Genomic DNA, 23135 nt, shown 5'->3' with positions numbered 1-23135 from the left:
TGTACATATACGCCATTTACTCCTCACAGAAAACCTCTGAGGTCTGTACTTGATCTCCATGTTAGAATGAGGGACCTGAGGACTAGAAAAACAAAATCTCTTCCCACATCACACAAAAATTCAAACCCAGGTGAAACTTCAGAGACCTCAATCATTACTTTATTTTGAGATGGTTCCTGATTGAGAGAATAAAAACCATCTAACTAGATGGCAAAAGAATCAGGTTTCCATTATCCTGCCGGTTCCTCCTTAAGTGTCCATGACTGTAAACTTTTTAAAAGGAGGGTGTATGTCTTTTTGCTCATCTTTGTATTTCCCACAATGTCTAAACATTGAAACCTTGGACACTTAATCAATGGCTGATTGAGAATGTTAGAGGGTATTTAAAATACTGTTGATGCTGAATATACTAGTCTACACTAATGGTTCATAGCATTTTGCCTTGGGGACATTGACCAAGTTTAGTCAGTTTGGTTAGGGGAGCTGTCTTTGTCATGTAATCATCAGTGTCTCTTTTCATAATTGGATCAAGTTAATGCTAGCCAGAAACTGCTAAAATGTCTCCATTTGGAAATATGTGGGGTGAACATAACAATACCGTGGGTTCTATAGCCAAATGCTTTGTTTATTTTGGCAAGAGCAATTTAATTTGTTGTAAATAACATTAGATTAAATGCTATGCAGTATCACGTTTTAATATAAGGACCAGTGCCAATGCTTATAAATGTTTTCATGTAAGTAGGAGTAGCCTGAAATTTTATTAAATCTTTGAATTTCAACAATTAAGAAAATCAGAAATACTGAGGTTTCTTTAGATGATTTTAAGAATTGTAAAGTTCTGAGTAGCACTAGTTTGGAGACATAAACCAGATTTTCTAAGGCATACCATTAAGTGAGGCTGTTTTTAGTTACTTTTAGTAAAGAACTAATTAGCATTACACATAGCAGGAACATATTCAGGTGTCTAATAGAGATCTTTGATTACAGTATTAATTTGACAATCCCAGGTAAAGAACAAATTAATCTAATTAAGGGAAGGTTAATTGTGTATGCAGCCTGTATGGCCAGAAGAAGGAAGCTCAGCAGGATGTTCCCAGAGCATTTCTGCTTGAGTCACATTTGTTCATTCAAGGGTAGTAAAAAAAAAAAAACACCTTTACACAATATATACAGCATTTAAAAGGATTTATTGAAATTATTTACTAGCAATTCAGTGTAGAAACAATAATATGTATAATGTAATTACTTGTGTGGAGGTTGACTAAATGCTTTTCAGCTCTAAAAGCCTATAATTGTAATGATTCTTCATAATGAGTAGACGTAGAGTTTGTCAATATGTCTACATTTATATGGTCAGAGAATATTAGAACTAAAATAGGCTGTAAAGACCCTAGGCCACGATTTGTACATGACAAATTTAAACCCAGAGAAGGCAACTGACCTGCCCAAGATAATAAAACGTATTTGGTAGTATATCTGTGATTCAAATCATTTTTATTCAGTGTTTAAAACTACACTACCCTTTGATAGAGAGAAGAAAGGAAAAAAGGAAAGAAAGAAGGAGGAAGGGAGGAAAGGAGAGAGAGAAAGAAAAGGAAAGGAAAGGAAGAAAGAAGAGGAGAGGAGGAGAGGAGGAAAGAAAAAGGCAGGCAGGCAGGCAAATTAAGGCAATTAAGGCAGAAAGACTAAGGGAGGTCACAGTTCAATCTCTTTCTAGTCTACTTCCCTGAAACACACACACACTGTCAGTCACACTCTGATTAAACTAAACATAAACCTCACTTTCATTATTGAGTAGCTCTAATTACAAGAAAAGTCTTCCTTATATTGATACAAAAGCTACCTGCCTTTTTTCTCCTTAGTCTTCTATTTTCTATGCAAAGCATCTATAGTTCCTTCACCATTCCTATTATGAGATGGGTTTCAGATGTTTCATCATCTGATCTCTCTTTCCTAGCACATCAAGATAGTATTTCGTGTTTCAAATTGATGCCTACAATTAAATACCATGTATCATATAATGTCTGGATACCATCATAACTTTGTGGATCTCTTCATCTGGCCACTATACTTTTAGCTTCTAAAATTAACTCCATCTTTTATATGTTTTAAGATGCCCTCATAAAACCACTAAAGTACAAAGCCACTTTTATGTGGACTACTATAAATAGGGGCCTCTTGAGCAGATTTTTAAATTGATTTAGTTATATCAATTATTTTCAAGTCAAGATTGATAGGATTAAGCATTAACAATTTGCTTACCATAATTATTTTTTTGCTCACCATAATTATTTTTAAAAGATCATTGGTTTGGATTGTTTGAATTGCTCAAGCATTAGACATAATCATTTTAAAATTAAGTTTGAGTTCATAATGACAAAAAAACAAATTTTAAGGTGGTTATGCTATATACAAGTTTTTAACATATTTTCTAATTATGCAATACATTAATGAGTATAAAGCATAAATCTTTCACACTAGTTTTAGTCAGTACTTATCAGTTCACTTCTAAAAATAGAAGCTAGAAAACAATTAGGGTGGTGATATGGTTAGATTTTGAGTCCCCACCCAAATCTCATCTGGAATTGCAATCCCCATAATCCCCACGTGTCAAGGGAGAGGCCAGGTGGAGGTAACTGAATCATGTGGGCAGTTTCCCCCATGCTGTTTTCTTTTCAGAGTGAGTTCTCATGAGATCTGTTGGTTTTATAAGGGGCTATTTTCCCTTCACTAGGCACTTCTCCTTACTGCCGCCTTGTGAAGAAAGCACTTTGCTTCCCCTTCACCTTCCACCATGGTTGTAAGTTTCCTGAGACCTCCCCAACCATGCTAAACTGTGAGTCAATGAAACCTCTTTTCTTTATAAATTACCTAGTCTCGGGCAGTTCTTTATAACAGTATTAAAATGAATCAATAAAGGTTGGCATTAGAATATATAGGCAGAAAAAACTACTAAGATAGATAGATAGATACTCATAGGACATAGTTTGATCATCTAACCATCTAGAATTGAATTCTATTAAGGTCTTTATCAGTTTTGTGCTGCTATAACACAATACCACAGCGTGAGTAATTTATAAAGAACGGAAGTTTATTTGACTCATGGTTCTGGAGACTGGGAAATCCAAGATCATGGCACCAGCACCTGGCAAGGGCCTCATCCCATGGCAGAAGGGAAGAAGGTGGAAGTGATTTCATGAGACAGAAAGAGTAAATGGGGACATAACTTATTCTTTCATCAGGAGCCCACGCCCATGATAATTAAACCACTTCTACTATAACAGCATGAATTCATTCATGAGGACAGAGGCCTCATGGCTTACTCACCTCTTTAAAGCCCCACCTCCCAACACCATTACATTAGCAATTAGGTTTCAACATGAGTTTTAATGGAGACATTCAAATCATAGCAATTAACATGGGTCTATTTTTAAATATCTCTCATCTTAGTTTAGTAATCAACTTGGAAACTACATAATAAATGGACAAGAGGAAGAAAAGTGCCAAAGTAAAGAAGATTAGGAAAAACCGAATGGTTTTCAAGCCTGCATAGAACTATAGATAGAGGCTGACTTCTAATTCCTCCTAACAGTGACCTTAATGGTCAAATCATCAATGATTATGTTCATGAAAAGTTAGATGCCTCTTTCTAGAAATAAATGACCAAATAAATAAGCTGAATAATTTCAATCACATTCAATTATAGGTGGCAGAGTGTAGAACCAGAACAATTAGACCAGCAAGCTGACAACCTTCTTAAATATCAAGCCCTTAAGTTTATCTGCTCTTCAACTATTTTTCTGCTTAAAGATTGTGGAAAGATGAAGGATGAAATATCAGAGTAGCAATCTGAGATTGCTCAATTATTACATTTTTGGTGCTTGGTAGCTGCACATTTGTTATCCCGAGGGAAGGAGTTGCAGACTCAGCTATAGAAGATTACCTAGAAGTTGAGTTCAAGAATGATATATAAAAAACGTTGTGTTTCTTTTTTTTTTTTTTCAGGCCTACAGATTTGGGGCATTAAGTTATACCTATTGCATATGGCTCTGCATTTATAATATGATTTTTGCTAGTCGGTGACCCATTTTCCACATACTTAATGGTGTGAGGATGGGGGTACCTAGACTGTGCTGACCATGGGGAGAGGTACTTGGGCCAGTAGAAATATGGAGTAACACAATAGGGTCAAACAAAGAAGAGTCTTCCTAAAAACAAATAGTAAGCATATTTTTGAGTCCTAAGTTTAAAAGAATTGTTAAAACTATCTTTTTTTTTTTTTTTTTTTTTTTTTTTTTTTGAGACAGAGTCTCGCTCTATTGCCCAGGCTGGAGTGCAGTGGCACAATCTCAACTCACTGTAACCTCCATCTCCTGGGTTCAAATGATTCTCCTGCCTTAGCCTCCCGAGTAGCTAGGATTACAGGCACCTGCCACCATGCTCAGCTAATTTTTTTGTATTTTTAGTAGAGACAGGGTTTCACTGTGTTGGCCAGGCTGGTCTCGAACTCCTGACCTTGTGATCCACCTGCCTCAGCCTCCCAAAGTGCTGGGATTATAAGCGTGAGCCACCACACCCAGCCAAGAATTGTTAAAACTATCTTTTTTACATTTGACAAACATGCCTTGTGTGAACTTATATAATTTATTAACAAAGATTTTAGCAGTTAATTGTTCTTGTGATGAACAGAGTAACATTAAAGATAATGTTTTACAAAAATCTTGTCTTAGTCCACTTTGGTTGCTATAAGAAAATACCTTAGACTGGGTGACATATAAATAATTTATTTTTTATAGTTCTGGAGGCTGAAAAGTCTAAGACCAAAGTGCTGGCAAATTTGTTGTCTGGTGAGGGGTCATTTCCTGATTCATAGATGGGGTCTTCCGGCTGTGTCGTTGTATAGTGGAAAGGGAAAATCAGTCTTCCGGGTACTCTTTTGTAAGGATATTAATCGCATTCCTGAGGGTTTCATCCCATGACCTAATCACTTTTCAATGACCCCACTTCATCATTCCATCACATTGGTGATCAGGTTTCAAATTATGAATTTTGGGTGAGACAGAAACATTCAGTCCAAAGCAAATCTCACGGTCTTAAAAAAAATCATTAGCACATTGAATGGTTCCAAACTTATAAAAATAACAACAATTTTTAAAATTATTTCTAAATCTGATCCAAGATTTTTCTAGGCAGAATTATATTTTCAATCACATTTTGAAATATTAGAAATTATCTATAGTTATTGAATGAGATTATGAAATCTCTTATGTAATATCCCTTGTTGGATACAGTTGTTTACAATTTACTTAACAGAACATCGTATTACACAATTTAAAACCATAGTAATGCTGAGGTAGTATTTACGTATATATAATATCTTCACCTCAATCACAAGGATTATGCTCCTGAAAACCCTTAAGGCAGATAAATGCACACATTTGGAACTTATAAGGTTATATTTGAGCCAATAGGAGTATATATGAATAATTTACCTTGATTAAAATAAAAGTATGTAAGCATAGTAAATAAAAGCATAGTTGTGATGATTTGTATCTCTTAAATGGGTAATTGTGGATACATTCAAAGTCCCTTTTTTCATTCATCTATTTATTGAATGTTTATTAATCAGTCACTATTCTAGATGATGGAGAGACAAAGATACAAAAAATGATACCTCCCCTCAAAGAGTTCATGATCTGTTACATGGAGACAACAGGAAAGCAAATAAATATTCTATATAACTATTTTTTTCCTGTTGGTAATGTTTTATTTGGGGGGCTGTATAGTATAAACAAATGTATTTCTGTTTTATAGTTCAAACTATTTTTTCATGCAATATACTTCTCATAGTATTTTAAAAAGGTACTCAACTCCCTCATTATCACAGAGGTTTAATTGCCTAGAAAATATATGTCTGTGGAATCTCTAATTCTCTGATGTATTTGCAGTTCTTTTTAAGGTGAAATTGTGCATAGGCTAACATAAGAGCATGCAGGTAGGAGCCAAAGTAATATTGGGATACAGTGTTGAACAAGAACACATTAGAGTAGGGGAGGCCAATGAAGAGAAACAGGCGAAGTGTCAGGTATATTAGATAGTGATGAGCAGAGGTGAGATTTAAAATAGAGTCATGCTTTCTATAACAATGTTTAGGTCAACCATGGACTGCATATACAATGGTGGTCCTGTAAGAGCATAATAGCATTTTTTTTTACTACCTTTGCTATGTTTAGATATGTTTAGATACACACATACCATTGTATTACCATGGCGTACAGTATTCAACACAACAGCATGCTCTACAGGTTTGTTGCCTAGGAGTAATAGGCTATACTATATAGCCTAGGCATGTAGTAGGCTATACCATATGGCTACACTGGTAGGCTATAATATTAGTACGTTTTTGGAAGGACACTCTATGATGTTTGCAAAATGATGTAATCACCTAACAACACATTTACCAGAATGTATCCCCAGTGTTAAGCAACCCATGACTCAACCAGTACAAATGGATACCAACCCATCAGAATAGACACCCAGCTACACAGAAAGGAAGTTCATTTTACTTGCTGAATACCAGACTTGAAATCAGCACTATTAGGAAAAAATAAAGTAGGGAAATAAAATTAAAGTATTGGGTAAGAAGAATATTCAAATTTTGAAGTGAGTAGGTGACTTTTGAGTCAAACTCTGAAGAAAGTAAGGAGTGAGTCATGTAGATATTAGGCAGAAAACATTCTAGATAAGGAAAGAGCAGGTGCAAAGACCCTAAGGAGGGAGCTTACCTAAAGCGAGGAATAGAAGGGCTCACGTGTCTGAAGTGAAAGTCTGAGGGGAGGAGGAAACGATGACTGAGAAATAAACGAAGGCCATGTTAAGCTCCTAGTAAGAACTTTGGCTTTCATTCTGAGTGAGATGATCTCTCATTGAATATTTTGAACCGAAGATGATCTTTCGCTGAATATTTTGGACATGATTGAATTTGTTTTTTAAGAGAATCATTTAGGCTTGAGTTAGAACTGAATAAATGGGGCAAAAACAGTGCCAGGTGCAGGATAAAGGCTGTTGGAATAATGCTGGCAAGCAGTGGATAAGATGATGGCTTTGGGAGTGGGAGAAATGGTTAAATTCTAGATAGGCATTGCTTAGAGCTACCTGGATGTGCAGATCAACCAGATGGGTGTTACAAAGGAGAGGGGTCAAGAATGACACAGACTAAAAGAACCAAGTGTCATCTATATGCCAAAACCTTTGCCAGTGCCTAGGGAACATACAGAAGAATAAGAAGACATAGCACAACTATCATTAATAAGTCGATTAAATAAACAATTATAGGAGAGTGCAAATATTTCCAAAACCTGGGAAATACAGAGCCCTAGATAATGGTGCTTAATCTCTTCCAAATGGGCAAGGGATCACTTCTCCAGATAATGAAAGTGAGTAAAGGGTTAATCAGATTTAATTAGGTAAAGAGAGGAGGTAGAGAAGAGATTAAAATAGTTATATTTATACATGCTGGGATCCCAAACATTTTACTTTACTACTATCTCATTGTTGACTTTATTACTATGTTTCTTTAGTAAAGTACATTTTGCCACTGGAAGGAAATTGATTCAAAGCCTATATTTTTATACATTCCCTTTTCGACAGATATTCATGCAGCACTCATTTTGTGTTAGGGTCTCTGTGCTGAGTGGAGAGGAATTTACTAGGATGAATTATATTTGTAGCCTTTCCAAAATAAGCTAAGATTATAATTAGCTCACTTAGAGAACACTTAGTATACTAAGATATGCAGTAATTTATTCAAATCACTGGTACACTGGATTTGTAATACCATGTATGCTGTGAGTTACTTGAATTACTAACTACTCAACAGATTACCTTAAAGACATGCTTCCTGTTTTGTTCCTCCCTCTATAATATCCTTAGCATCTATCATAAACAGCCTAGCTTATAATAATATTCATTAAATAATGACTATGTCTTTCCAAATTTTAACCTTATTTTTGCTGCAGATCATTGAGACAGTTATGAAGAATTAATATATCTTTATATTTTGTGGAGATTTATTCTATGAACTTTCGTTATAGAATTCATGCCAAGAGGCTCTTACATCATTGCTACCGTTAAGGATTTTTCATATATATAAAATAATCATGAATAATATTAAACTTAGTGCCACTTATAGAAGAGTAGTTTTTCCCTCCTCAATATGTCTACCCGCAGTCTCTCTTCTCTTATAGAAAATACTCCCATAGAATTCTAATTCCTGTCAACATATTTGACCTTGTAACTGCTTTCCCCATATTCATGATCATTTCCTCAAAACTTTCCATTTATGACAATCGTCTATACATTTGGTGTCAGTGCTTTAAAAGTTAAGACCCCTTCAATTACTTCCCTCATTTTTTCATGCTCTTTCTCTTTACTTGAAGAAGAAAAGCTCTTTTTTCAAACCAAGTATAATTTTGTCCACATTGAAAAGAAAGACCAATAATGATTATAAATATAATCTAATTATATTTACATATAATATAATCTTATAATCAGAGATACTCCATCCCATACCAGTTTTCCCTTCACATTTTACAGAGAAAATGAGTTGATCTGGCAACAAACAAACTCACAGTTATAGATCTGTGAAAGTTATTAACCTCTCTATGCCCCATTTAGCTTTTCCCATTCCACAAGAATCAGTGATAAGCACACTCAACCCTTTCATGTTCTTCCTTAACACAGAGAGTTAACAAGAAACCAGCCTTTCTTGTTTAGACTTTCAATTTGTAATGTTTCTATTATTCTGAGAACATGGTACTGCTGCCCTGGTGGTACCACAATGTGGCAGGTGTTTCTTAAGCTCTCCTGGACAGCTGGGCCTATGATGTAGACGAGCCTGTAACCCACGTTAAGTTTCACTTCGTTTGAAAGCACCACAGTCACTACACTTGCATCTGGACTTATTTCCGCAGATCCTGAGGCTGGCTCATTATCATTCTGGACCATCTTGCTTCCCTCCTACTCTCATTCTCCAGTCAATTGTTTTAAGACTGTTTTGGAAGTCTGGAGTTGAGAAATGATGCATTCTTCACTTACTGTCTTCCTACTTGTTTCTCTAGGTTGGATTGATCAATAAGCACATATTCATTAAATTTAGCGCATTCCTTTTTGTCAAATCATCTTTTCAAAGGTTTCTGTTTTCTGAACACCCACTTAACCACAGCAGAGAAACAGTGAAACTGCTTGTTGCCTTCCATTGAAAATTAGACTTTGGCCTCAAGACAAACTGCCCGGGCCAGCCCTAATATAATTCACAACTGGAAGGAGACAATCAATTAATCAATACTATAATTTGGAACTGACCAAGGTAGTAATACTCGCAGCTATTAGACTCAACTGACTGACACCATTTAGGATTAATGAGGTAGCAAAAGCAGGAAAACCAAAGATTCATTTAAGAACTTTTTCCCTAAAATCAAACCACCCAATCTATTTTGTTATTTTTATTTCTATTCAGTGATGCCACCATGAAATCTAACATAAGTACAAATTTGAAGGATAAAGAACCTTACCCATCACAGTGATTTTGAACAAGAACTCTGATGAACATTTTAGGGATGGGGTTCAGAAAAATAATTCAGCTTAGTGTTAGATTCTTCTGAGAAATCTAAACACAGTGATCTAAAATTGCTTCTCTGGTGTTATTTTCACATCCTTTGATCCAATTTTGTAATCACAGATTGGGATATTTATCGTTTGGATAAATAGCCACCTTTTAAGTCAAAAAAAGTTTAAATAATTTTCAGAAAAACTTTATGGACTTAGTCTAGTTTAATCCTACAATAAAATAAATACAAATGAAAAAATACAAAAGATCTGTGGTGCTTGCAAAATGACAAATATCAACCCCTTCTAATCCCTAATGGCAGAGCCATCAAATCTTGCAGTTCCAGGATAGGACAGGACTTTTCCTAAAGCTGTTGGCTGAGTATTTATAATGAAACATCGTTAAGCTTACCAGGAAGTTAGTGTCTTTGTTGTTGCTGCTATTGATGTTGTTTTAGTTTTCTTTGGATTGGGCACACCTATGCTCTGAGTCCTCAGACTACAGATGCCTTTTTAGAATGTGTTTAACCTGAAATTTCCAAAATCAGCCCAGAGGTATTAAACATGGTAGGAAATTTTTGTTTTCCAACCAGAAAGCAAAATACAGAAAAATCTCTTTTAACTTTGGCAAAAACAGAAAAAAGGAATAACAAAGCTGCCCAGGTGTATCACCACATATGTAAGGGGTATGATTTGAGTGGCAATATAATGAAGTCTATGTAAAGAGACTTTCTTTATAACCAGGGCCTACCTCATTTTTTAATTGGAAAATTTAGTATCAGATTTTCTCACTTTAATTTCCTAACTTTAGCATGGCAAACTGAAGAAAAGTACTTGGAATATAATCCTCAGATTTATATTTTCTTTCCAAATACTTGCTGTCTATTCATTATCAAAAGGTCTTTGAAAATGTAAAAGTCCTCTTAGCATTGAAACAGAAACATTGAGTAGGAACTTTAGTGTGGGATAGAATTGGTTAGGAGTCAAGACAGAGATTTTCGTAGTATGACCTTTATATATATATTACCTGTGGTGGTTTCTGAATTATATAAAGTGAAATAAAACTTTAGAAATATCATAAAAGTTTTTATGAGAAAAGTTAAAGCCAAAAAGAGCCTCTATAAGATTTGCTAAGCAAACAGTGTATTAGATAAGATGGGACTGTTCAATTAGAAGGCTAACATAATTTTATGGAAATTGGTTTCCGCTGATTAAAAAATTTATATAGACATTTTGTAGCACCCACTGGTTATTTCTACAACAGAAGCACGTATTCTACGTAAATGAAATCTCATGAGATAAAAAGTGTATATCCAAATTTTTTTTTATTATACAAAGACAAGACAGCATTAATTTTCATTCGACTTCACTACAAAAAAAATAAACAAATATAAATATTTTTTAAAAAATCTAAAAGATAGTACTTAATGCTTTTAACAGATAAATGATTTAAGGTCATATTCAAATTTACCCTGTAACAAATAGACTGCTTTCTTCCTCTCAGAAAATAAAGTATGAAGTTGAAAATTGAATTAATATTATTTTTATTTGTTGGGTTTTTTTTTTCATTAAAAACATCAACTAGTGCTTCTAAAGCTTACAAAGTTAGAGAACAAATAATGTGGTGGTGTCTCAAAACAAGACAATAAAATAGTCAAGTCAGTGCAAAAAAAAATCATTTTTAAAATATAAGTTTTGCTGCTTCTTATTTATTTATATTCAACTGTATTTTAAACAAAAGACACTTTGAGACAACCTGAAAAATGTATATAACACCATGGGATATTTTAATTTCAGTTTTATGCCACTGTATTTCAAAAAGAAATTAGGGTAGCTTTGAAGATGCATGCAATATACTAAAGTAAAATAAATTTAAAATTGCTAAAAATATATGGAAAAGGCAATAAAAAAGAAACAAGGTTAAAAAGGCAAGATAAAAAAATGGATAAATGTTAAAAAAGTAAATTGAAGGTGGGCAACATGGTCGCAGTGGTATTTCGTAAAGGATTTTGTGTCGATCTAAACTGTCTAGAAGAAGGGTAAGTAACCTTTCACTGTAAAGGGCCATATCAGAAATACTTTAGACCTCGTGGCCTACACAAACTCTTTGGCAACTAGTGAGTTCTGCCATTTTAGCAAGAAAAGAATCGTGTTGGTTAGGAGTCAAAACATGATGAATAGGCATGCAAAACATAAATGAATAGGCATAGCTGTGTTCCAATAAAACTTTATTTAGAAAAGAGGCAGTGGACCAGATTGAGCCCGTAGGCGGTAGTTTGCCAAACCTTCTTCAGAATAAAGCAAAGGTGGAAAAAAAAAAAATCAGTTATCTGATTTTAAGATAAAAATCTACTCCACAGAAGGACTCCCCAGAAAGATAGCTTTTCATGGCATGTGAGAGGGAGCTTTCTAAGGATGATCAGACAGTGGGCATTGTCAGTTGCAATGTCTCTCCAGTAAATAAAATAGCATGTTTCATGCAGTGGCTGTAAAATGAGTTTAAAATTCAGAATAAAATTTAATTTTGCTTTTTTGTACATGAAAACAATGAACTGTTCTCCTTATGTATTTCAGACAGAGTTTTGCTCTTGTTGCCCAGGTTGGAGCGTAATGGCGTGATCGTGGCTGACCACAACCTCCACCTCCCTGACCCAAGCAATGCTTGTGCCTCAGCCTCCCGAGTAGCTGGGATTACAGGCATGCACCACCATGCCCGGCTAATTTTTGTATTTTTAGTAGAGACGGGGTTTCTCCATGTTGGTCAGGCTGGTCTCGAACTCCCAATCTCAGGTGATCCACCCACTTGGGTCTCCCAAAGTGCTAAGATTACAGGTGTGAGCCACCATGCCCAGCCCTCCTTATTTTTTAATGGGATATTATAGCAGTAATATTTTATGTTTTGCAATCATTTTTATTCCAAAGTTGGCTGTGCTTCTTATTTTGTCATCATTAGTAAATAGAAAAATGGCACACACACACATACACACACACACACCCCATATAGCATGTGAAGCAATACACCATCTTGCATTGCATTTAAAAAAACAAGAAGCACATCAGTGTTAAGAAATGGAAGAGCATTACTATGGTAATTGTGAGGAGAAAAAAAATGCAATCTGATAGGGATGATGGGCATTTAAAGAAATATAATACAATAAAGGTTATGATATGAGGAGACATAGTTCTGATTTGGGCTCCCTGGTTTTGAATATCAGGTCCACTATTTGTCAACAGTGTGACCTTTAGCATATTCTTTGACCTCTCTGGGCTTTGGTTTCTTTTCTCACTGAGTTGAAATGATTAAGTAAGATAAGACTTAGTACTGTGCACATAGTACTTAATACTTACTTAACTCAGCTAGAGTGTATGTTGCAAAGTGAGGTTCTGAGTTGTTATGAAAGTTTTCAAAAATAGGTGGTGACTTTGGACCAGCTATATGACTCTTATAACTATAGGTAGTCTTAAACCTCTTACAACTATAGGTAGGTTCTCTTTTTGTTTGGGGGCAGTTTTGGAAGGAGGGGTTTTGAAGAAGATTTCTCTTGGGGAGAGGTATTTTGTGAATGCCTTCCTTCTCCAACATACATACAAACTCCAAGGAGTTTTTAAGACCAGTGAGGGAGCATAATCTGTGTCCTTTCGAAATACAGGTTGTAGTGAACTAATATCTGAGCTAAGCCTAAGAAGTCTACAAGCAAGAAACTGGCTAACGTGGTCTGTGGCAGCAGAGGAGAGGGCTGATTTGAGGATGTTAATGGCATCTCCAGGTTTTGTAGGGATAGTGATTCATAAGCATTTCCTTGGGACCGCTTTTGAGCCACACAGGAGAGGAATATGCAATTAGGTGGTCTTAAACTTTCCATGCAGGTCAGCTAGGGGAATGAGATGACCTTAACAGAAAGTAGAGACCAATTGCTAGGAGCCTAGAGGCTGTGGAAGAGAGCTCTCTGTGGATGGAGTAGAAGGAGTTTCTCCCAAAATTCCAGGAATAAACACAAGAGAGTCAGTTTCTGGACATCCACCAAGTCCAGAGAGTACAGGAATATGTTATCTCCACAGATTCCGCTAAGCAATATCTTTTTGTTTCTCTCAACTCCCCTCTATTCCTACTATTACAACATTAAAAGGATCAGAAACCATAGTAAGGTGGATGGAGAAGAAGTGATTCAACTTTAAAAAAAATCAAATCCAGAATCTTGACATATTCATGAGCTGAGACATTTTAATTAGTGGATTGAAACTATGTTTTAGTGAGTTAAAGTCACCACAGGTTTTTTTAATACCTAAATAGGGACAGAGAATTGTATATAACTGAATTTATATTCAGGGACAGGATAAGAGCTAGTCACTGTGAAAAAAATTAAAAGGGTGATACACTTACAGGGAAAAGGCTGGTTTGTGATTATAGTTGGTTGTTTTATGATTACATTTTATAGTTTGTACTCATTCAGCATTACATATGTTTCCTATATCTGTGTCTTTATATCTACATCTGTATCTTTCAATATACATTGAAATCAAGTTTAGGCTTCAAGGATCAAGAAGACATCCTTTAATATCACACGTTGACTATTGGTTATTGACTTTTAACTTATCTCGTTGTTAATATGTGACCCCCCATGAAATGTTCACATTACTATCTCAGTAGGTTATTTTAATATGTACAGAGTCATAGTTTACGTCCTTGAAATTATTAGTGGTCCCACATTATTTATGACCTAAATTCAAACCTGAATAGTATGATGTACAGACCCTTAACAGCTGGCTCCTTTTTATCTTTCCAATCTTACTAAAATATAGTTTCTATCTATCCCAAACAGCAGTCATTTCTGACTTCTTGCATTTCTGTAAATCAACCAAATGGCTTTGCCGTTCTAATTATGTCTTCACCTATCTTCATCTGCATAGAATGCTATTTCTCATCTGACTTTGTTTCTCCAGAGAAGACCTATTCCTCTTTGAAGGCAATGCCTTACATAAAAATTCTTCCTTCTCTCCTCAAAAGTAAGAAGTCCTGACATTCATCTTTTGGTTCCTCACTCACAGTGTGCACACTTATTTCAAACAACAAAAAGACCTTAATGTATTTATCTTTCTATATATGTATCTTCATTATTAGACCATGGATTCAAAGAACAATTTCTTATTCACATCTATAATCTGAGCATCAAAAATATGTCGTTCAGGTGGATGATGTTCAATAAATGTTTATTGGATAAATTTTTTAAAAAAGAAACCAATAAATGTTTATTGGATTTTTTTTTTTTTTTTTTTGAGATGGAGTCTTGCTCTGTCACCCAGGCTAGAGTCCAGTGGCATGATCTCGGCTCATGCCTCCTCTGCCTGCAACCTCTGCCTCCAGGGTTCAAGCAATTCTCCTACCTCAGCCTCCCAAGTAGCTGGGATTACAGGTGTACACCACCACACCTGGCTAATTTTTTTTTTTTTTCTTTTTAAGTAGACACAGGATTTCAACATGTTGGCCAGGCTGTTTTCGAACTCCTGACCTCAGGAGATCCACCCGCCTCAGCCTCCCAAAGTGCTGGGATTACAGGCATGAGCCACTGTACCTGGCCTTGGATAAATTTTTTTAAAAAGAAATCAGTCTAGGACTCTGTGTTTTTTCATAATAAATATGTATTGAACACTTCTCAGAGGTAAGGCACTGTGCTAGGCACTGAGAATAAAGAAGGAAAGAGAAGTGATTTTACACTCTGTAACAGGAAAAACAGACATTTAAACAAGTATGAAAGGCAGTATAATGCTCTCCTACAAGATATCTACATCTTAATTACTGAAACCTGTCAATATGTTAGCTTCTGTGTCAAAAAGTCTTTTGCAGATGTGATTAAGTTAAATATACTGAGATCAGAAGAGTACCTTGGATTACCCAGGTGGGTCCTATGTAATCACCAAGATCCGTACAAGAGAACGTGAGAGGCAGAAAAGTCAATGTGAGAAGGCAATGTGAAAATAGAAGCAGAGGTCAGAAGACAGAAAGCTAAAGATGCTACCTGCTGGCTTTGAAGACTGCGGAAGGGGACACAAGCCAAAGAATACAGGCAGCCTCTAAAAGCTGTAAAAGATAAAGAAATTGATTATCTTCTATATCCTCCAGAAGGAAAATGGCACTGCTAGCCTATTTTAGACTTTGGAGCTCCAGAAGTATAATACATTTGTGCTGTTTTAAGCAAAAATAAAAATAAAAATTGGTGTAATTTGTTACAGAAGAAATAAGAAACTAATATGATTGGCAGCAATAATAAAGCATGATAGGTGTTATGATAAGGGAAGTACATAAATGTTGAAATCATATTTCAGTAGGATTTACTGAAACTAATCCAAAAATTTCAGAAGGGCTTTCTGAGGAAGTGATATGTAACATAAGACTTGAAGGATGAATAGGATCAGATAGAAAAGAGGGACGCTAAAGTGAATTTGAGAGAAAACAAAAATATGTGAAGGCTTAGATGTGGATGAGAGCAAGTTCTGCTTTGAAAAGCTGATGGGGTTCAGTATATCTGGACAACAAAATTTGAGGATGCTGTCAAGTTATAAAGCTGCTGAATGTACTGAGGTCAGAACATGGATGGTCGAGTCAGTTATTAAATGTTTAGAGGTTTGATCTTTATCATAAGGGCAGTAGGAAGGCTTTAAAAGATTTTAAGTGGGAGAATCTCATAACCATATTCTCATAGGTGCACTGTAGAGAATAGATTACGGGAGAGAGAGATTGAGGAGGGAAAAAGGCCAATTAGGAAGAGATGGCAACCAATCAGAAAAAAATATAGTATTGGCTTGGATCTGGGTGGTGGCTGTAACAATAAAGAGAAGTATCCAGAAAGCAATTTGACAATAGAAACTAAATTACTTGGTGATTAACTAGATGTGAGAGGTGTCCTGGGTAGATGGTAGTGGCATTTCTGAGATAGAGAACACAAGAGGACAATTAAGTGTGGAAGTGTGGAAGAAAGATAAGGAGATCATGAGTGCATCTTTGGGTGAGTTAGGTTTCAGGGGCCTATGAAACATCCATGTGCAGTGTTTGGTAATCAGCTAAATATCTAGGCAGGGATCCCAGGAAAGATGTCTGTACTGAAGGAAGAGATTTGGGAGTCATCAGTTTACAGTTTTTGAAGCTTTGGGAGTGGACAAACTTTCCAAAGGTTTCTTGAATTCATTTAATAAGTCCTAGAGCGAGGTGGAGAAAAAGACTAGAACTGAGCCTTGAATACCTTGAATATTTTAAAATATCGTCAATATTTTAAGTGAGAGTAGATAAAAAGGAGTGTTCAAAGGAGAATAAAGAGAAGCTGGTGTGGAAAGAGGCACACCAGAAGAGAGTTTGTACCACAGGAGGTGAGAAAATAGAAGGTCCTGAAGAAAAGTTGCCAACAGTATCAAATGTTCCCAAGAAGTTAAGCAAGCTGGCTGAAAAGTATCCACATTTTGCAGCATGTAAGCTTGGATAACCTATGTGAGAGCAAGGTTGTTGGCATATTGCGGGAAAAATAATAATGTTGAATGAGTTGAAGAACTTGGGAAAGAAAATATAGATAATGCCTTCAAGAATTTTGACTGTAAAGGGGAGAGGAGAGAAAATAATAGTACTTGCAGAGGTAGTTTAGGCTGAAGGTTGTTTACTTTTTATTTTCTATTTTTTAATGCTGAAAAACCATGCATGATGAAATTCTAATGATATTCCTCCAGAAGTGAAGAAAATCCAGATGCAAGCAGGTGGAGGGTGGAGAACTTAGAGTATTTCTAAGGAATCCAGAGAGGAAGGATTTCAGACTGCAGATAGATGGTAGATCAATTACGTACATGGAAAGTCAACTTCCTTGTCCCAAAAGGACAAAGGAAAAGATGTATGCTGGTTGTTACTTGGGCAGTGAGAAGTCCAGAAGTTTTCCCCCAGAGGCTTTAAGTAATCTTCTGGTTCTGAGGGGGAAGATGGATGAACTGAAGATTTGAGGAGAGTTAGGAAGATGTGAAATAGTATCTGTCAGGAATGGGAATTAAGTTGGTTAATGGAAAGCTAATAGGATTCCCAGACACTGTTGAGAGCCTGGGTAAGATTAGCAATCATGAATGTGTATTGGCACCAAACTGCCACTTTTTGTGACATTTTGTAACAGTGTTTAGCAAAGTTTAGCAACTGTGGTGCATGCATAAGAAAAAATCTCACTGTGAGGAATTTTCTAGGCACAAATGGACACAGGCCAATATGGCATAGAATCGTCAGATATTGGCAAGAAAATAGTTGAAGATCTACATGCTGGGCCTTGATATTTTCGTCTTTGAAAATGCTGAATCCCTTATCATATTATCCTGCTACTCTTTTAGGATTCAAGACAAAAAATCTTAAAATGAAATGCCTTTTAAGGCTATACTATATATTAATGAGCTGAGTCCCATTTCATGAAGGGATGGGAAAATTTAAACATTCAACCAATTTAAATATATATGTGTAGCTTATAGAGTAATGTTACCATTACTGTCATGTGTTACATAGTTTACTATTTAGAGATAAAAGTATAGTATGATACACAAGTATATATGTATTTATCTAAAACATATTTTAAATGTATCTATAATTTTGCCACAGATATCAATGTACAGCTGTGTCTTTATCACTAAGAGACATAGGAGAAAAATGTGGAATACCAGTATTCTCATTCAGGAGCCTCCATGAATCTTTAAATGTTTGCTACCCCTGTATTTTATTTTATTTTATAGTTTTCGCTTCTTGGATTTTGTTACATCTCTAGCTTCTCATTTTAATTATAATTAAACTTAAAAATTAAATCTCCATTGGTAAGCTGCCTGGCTTGGAGCCCAAATGAGACCACACTTTCTCTTCTCAGCATCTTGTGATCACTTTAGCAAATTAAATATGAGTAAAAAAAAAAAAAAGTGCCCCATATATGAAAAAGAAGAGTTAGATCTCCAATTTTATCTCCTGACCACTAATTCTTTTCTTATTAATATTATCTTTAATTGAGAAATCATAATTGTCTACACTACAGGGCACTATATGATGTTTTGATATACATATACAATGTGAGATGATCAAATCAAGCTAATTAACACACCTATCACCTCCACTTATCATTTTCTGGGGTGAGGCATTTGAAATTTAGTTATTCTGAAATATACAATACGTCATGATTGACTATAGTCACCCTGCCGTGCAACAGATCTTAATATATTCCTCCTATCTAACCAAAACTTTGTATCCCTTGACCAACAACACTTCATTCCATCCCACCTGCCACCCCCGCCCCACATCCCAGGCTCTGGTAATCATTGTTTAACTTCTACTTCTGTGGGATCAACTTTGTTAGATTCTGCATGTAAGTAACGTAAGTGAGATCATGTGGTATTTGTCTTTCTGTGCCTGGTTTATTTCACTTAGCATAATATCCCTCCAGGTTCATTCGTATTGTTGCCAATGACAGAATTTCCTTCTTTTCAAACCAAATAGTATTTCATTGTGTGTGTGTATACCACATTTGTTTAATATATTATCTGTTGATGGACACAGATTGATTCCATATCTTGGCTATTGTGAATAATGCTGCAATGAACATGAGCATGCAGATATCCCTTTAACATATTGTTTTAATTCCTTTGAATATATATCCAGAAGTGGGATTGCTGAATCATATGGTAGTTCTATTTTTAGTTTTTTTGAGGAACCTCCATGCCATTTTCTATAATGGCAGTACTAATTTGTATTTCCACCAACAGCAGACAAGTGTTCACTTTTCACCACATCCTCACCAACACTTATCTTCCATCTTTTTCATAGAAGCCATTCTAACAGGTGCGAGGTGGTATCTCATTTGGTTTTAATTTTCATTACTCTAATGATTAGTGATACTAAGCATTTTTTAAATGTACCTGTTGGCTATTTGTTTGTCTTCTTTTGAAAAATGTGTTTTAAAATCCTTTGCCCATTTTTAATCAGGTTTTTTGTTTTCTTGCTATTGAGTTGTTTGAGTTCCTTACATATTTTTGGCTTGTCACATTAATGGTTTGCAAATATTTTCTCCTGTTCTGTGAGCTGTCTCTTCACTTAGTTAATAATTTCCTTTGCTATGCAGAAGCTTTTAAGTTTGATATAATCTCATTTGTCTACGTTTTGCTTTTTTTTTTTTTTTTTTGGCTTGTGCTTTAGGAATAATATCCACAAAATAATTGCCCAGAACTATGTTGTAGAGCTTTTCCTTTATAAGATTTATAGTTTTTGGCCTTCCATTTAAATCTTTATTCCATTTTGAATTAATTTTTATGACGATGTGAGGTAAAGATACGGTGTCATTCGTCTGCATGTGGATAACCAGTTTTCCAACATTACTGATTGAAAAGACTACCCCTTCTCTACTGTGTGTTTTTGCCACCTTTGTCAAAAACCAGTTGCCCACAAATGACTAGATTTATTTCTGGGCTTTCTCTCTGGTTTCATCGGTTGATATGTCTGTTTCTATGCCAGTGCCATGAGATTTTTATTACAATCAAATTTGTATTTTGAAATCATGAAGTGTGAGACTCCCATTTTATTCTTTTTCCTCAAATGATTTTTGCTGTTAGGGCCTTTTGTAGTTCCATACAAATTTAAGGATTCTGGAGGTTTTTTATCTCTGTGAAAAAATGACATTGAATTTTGGTTAGGGATTGTACTGAACCTGTCGATCACTAGAGGTAGTAAGGGCATTTTAACAATATCAGTTCTTCCAATCCATGAACACAGGATATTATTCTTTTTATTTGTATTTTCTTTTCTTTCTTTCATCGGTGTTTTCTAGTTTTCAGTATACAGATCTTTCACCTCTATGGTTAAGTTTACACCTACGTATTTTGTTGCCATTATAAATGAGATTGTTTTCTATAATATTTTTTGGATTGTTCATTATACATATATAGAAACATTACTAATTTGTAGATGTTGATTTTATATCCTGCAACATTGATAAATTTGTTTGAGTTCTAACAGCTTTATGGTGGAGTCTTTAGAATTTCTATACGTAAGATTACATCTTCAGCAGATAGTCTCTATTTGCTACTTCTCTATTTTGTCTATTCTTCATTTCCTGTTTCACTTCTTCATTTTCTATTAGGTAGTTCTTTTGTTTCTTTCTCTTACCTAACTGCTATGGCTAGGACTTCATACTGTGTTGAAAGGAAGTCATCAAATTTGACATTCTTGTCTTGTCCCTGATCTTAAAGAAACAGCTTTCAAGTTTTCACCATTGAGTGTGATGTTAGGTTTATCATGCATGGCTTTTATTGTGTTGAGATACATTCCTTCTATACTTCGTCTATTAGTTTTTACTATGAAAGAGTGTTGAATTTTGTCAAATGCTTTTTCCACATTTTTTGGGGATGATCATTTGGTTTTTTTTTTTTTGTTCAGTTATTGTGCTGTATCAGATTTATTGATTTGCATTACGTTGAACAATACTTGTATCCCAAGGATAAATCCCAATTAATCATGGTAAGTGATTATTTTAATGTGTTGTTAAATTCAGTTTGCTAATATTTTATTGAGGATTTTTACATCTTTATTCATCTGCAATATTAGCCTGTAATTTTTTCTTTTGTAGTATCTTTGTCTGACTTTGATACTGTGGTAATGCTGGCCTTATAAAAGAAAATTACAAGTATTCCCTCCAGTTTTTCTGACAGGGTTTGAGAAGAAATGTAACTAGTTCTTCTTTATTATTTTTATTTATTTATTTATTTTCAAGACGGTGTCTTGCTCTGTCACCCAGGCTGGGGTGTAATGCTGCAATCTTGGCTCACTGCAACCTCTGCCTCCCGGGTTCAAGCAATTCTCCTGCCTCAGCCTCCTGAGTAACTGGGATTACAGGCACGTGCCACCATGCCCAGATAATTTTTGTATTTTTAGTAGAGATGGGGTTTCAGCATGTTGACCAGACTAATCTCGAACTCCTGACCTTATGATCTGCCCGCCTCAGCGTCCCAAAGTGCTGGGATTACAGGCGTGAGCCACCGCACCCAGACTAGTTCTTCTTTAAATGTTTAGTAGATTGTTGAAGACAGTGTGGCAATTCCTCAAAGACTTAGAAGCAGAAATAACGGTTGTCCCAGCAATCCCAGTACTGGGTATATAGCCAGGAATATAAATAATTCTATTATAAAGATATGTGTATGTTCATTGCAGCACTATTTACAATAGCAAAGTCATGGAATCAACCTAAATGCCCATCAATGATAGACTGGATAAAGAAAATATGGTACATTTATACCATGGAATACTATGCAGCCATAACAAAGAACAAGATCATGTCCTTTGCAGGGACATGAATGGACTTGGAAGCCATTATTCTTAGCAAACATGCAAGAACAGAAAACCAAACACCACATGTTCTGACTTATAAGCGAGAGCTGATTGATGAGAACACATGGACACACAGTGGGAAACAACACACTTTGGGCAACTGTGGGGAGTCGGGCAAGGGAGAGCATCAGGAAGAATAGCTAGTGGATATTGGGCTTAATACCTGGGTAATGGGATGATATGTGTAGTAAACCACCGTGGCACACGTTTACCTATGTAACAAACCTGCACATCCTGGACGTGTACTCCAGAACTTTAAATAAAAGTTGAAAGAAAAAAAAAGAGAAGAGAAGAAAATAAATGTTTGCTGGAATTCAGTGGTGAAGCCGTCTGGTCCTGGGCTTTTCCTTGATGGGAGAATTTTGAATATCGATTCAATCTCCTTCCTCATTTTTGGTCTCTTCAGAATTTCTGTTGCTTCATAATTCAATCTTGGCAGGTTATATGTGTCTAGGAATTTATCCATTTATTCTAGATTGTCCAATTTGTTGACATATAATAGTTCATAGTAGTTTCTTATGATCCTTTGAATTTCTGTGGTATCAATTGTAATGCCATCTATTTTTTATTTTATTTATTTGAGTGTTCTTTTTTCTTCATTAATCTAAGAGTTTATTGATTTTGTATTTTCAAAAAGCTAGATCTTAGTTTTGTTAATTTTTTGTAATGTTTTTTCTGGTCTCTGTTTCATTTATTTCTGCTCTGAACTTTGTTATTTCCTTTCTTCTGCTAACTTTGGGCTTTGTTTGTTCCTTTTCCTAGTTCTTTAAGGTGTAACATTATATTGTTTATTTGAGATATTTCTTCTTTTCTGACATAGGCATTTATTGCTATACATTTCTCTCTTTTGCCACATTCCACAAGTTTTCATATGTTGTGTTTCTGACTGCTAATTCTTTATGCTCTCACAGAGTGGATATTAATAGATAAATATCATTGCTACTTATTCTTGTCCAAAAAACTGAAAATATGTGGAGAGGCTTTGGATAACCACTTGGTAACAGAGAATGAGAGTGGGGAATTGTTCCTGAGAAGCAACTGCCTAGGCAAGAATTATATATTTCTTAGCTCCTTGGAATCTAGAGAGACCTCATTTCTTATTTACACCAGTGGAATAGGTATAGAAATGATGAGTAACACTTACCAGCCAAAGTGATCAAAA

General features: G+C 35.3%; 1 protein-coding gene across 44 annotated transcripts in view; it reads left to right on the top strand.

Annotated features, from left to right (window-relative positions):
• LOC105489121 (protein tyrosine phosphatase receptor type D) overlaps positions 1–23135 on the top strand; it is a 2338800-nt gene that overhangs the window by 1454384 nt on the left and 861281 nt on the right. The window contains exon 1 of one of the 44 annotated variants that reach the window (XM_071078769.1): positions 2822–2836. The exons of the other annotated variants lie outside the window; for them this stretch is intronic. The gene's annotated coding sequence lies outside the window, so the exon portion shown is untranslated. Of the gene's footprint in view, positions 1–2821; positions 2837–23135 lie in introns of those variants that run through there. 44 annotated transcript variants of the gene reach the window in all.

This window comes from Macaca nemestrina, chromosome 14 (genome assembly GCF_043159975.1).
Source record: "Macaca nemestrina isolate mMacNem1 chromosome 14, mMacNem.hap1, whole genome shotgun sequence".
In the NCBI taxonomy this organism is placed as follows: Eukaryota; Metazoa; Chordata; class Mammalia; order Primates; family Cercopithecidae; genus Macaca; species Macaca nemestrina.
Note: the sequence above shows the minus strand (reverse complement) of the source record. Positions and strands in the feature narration are given on the sequence as shown.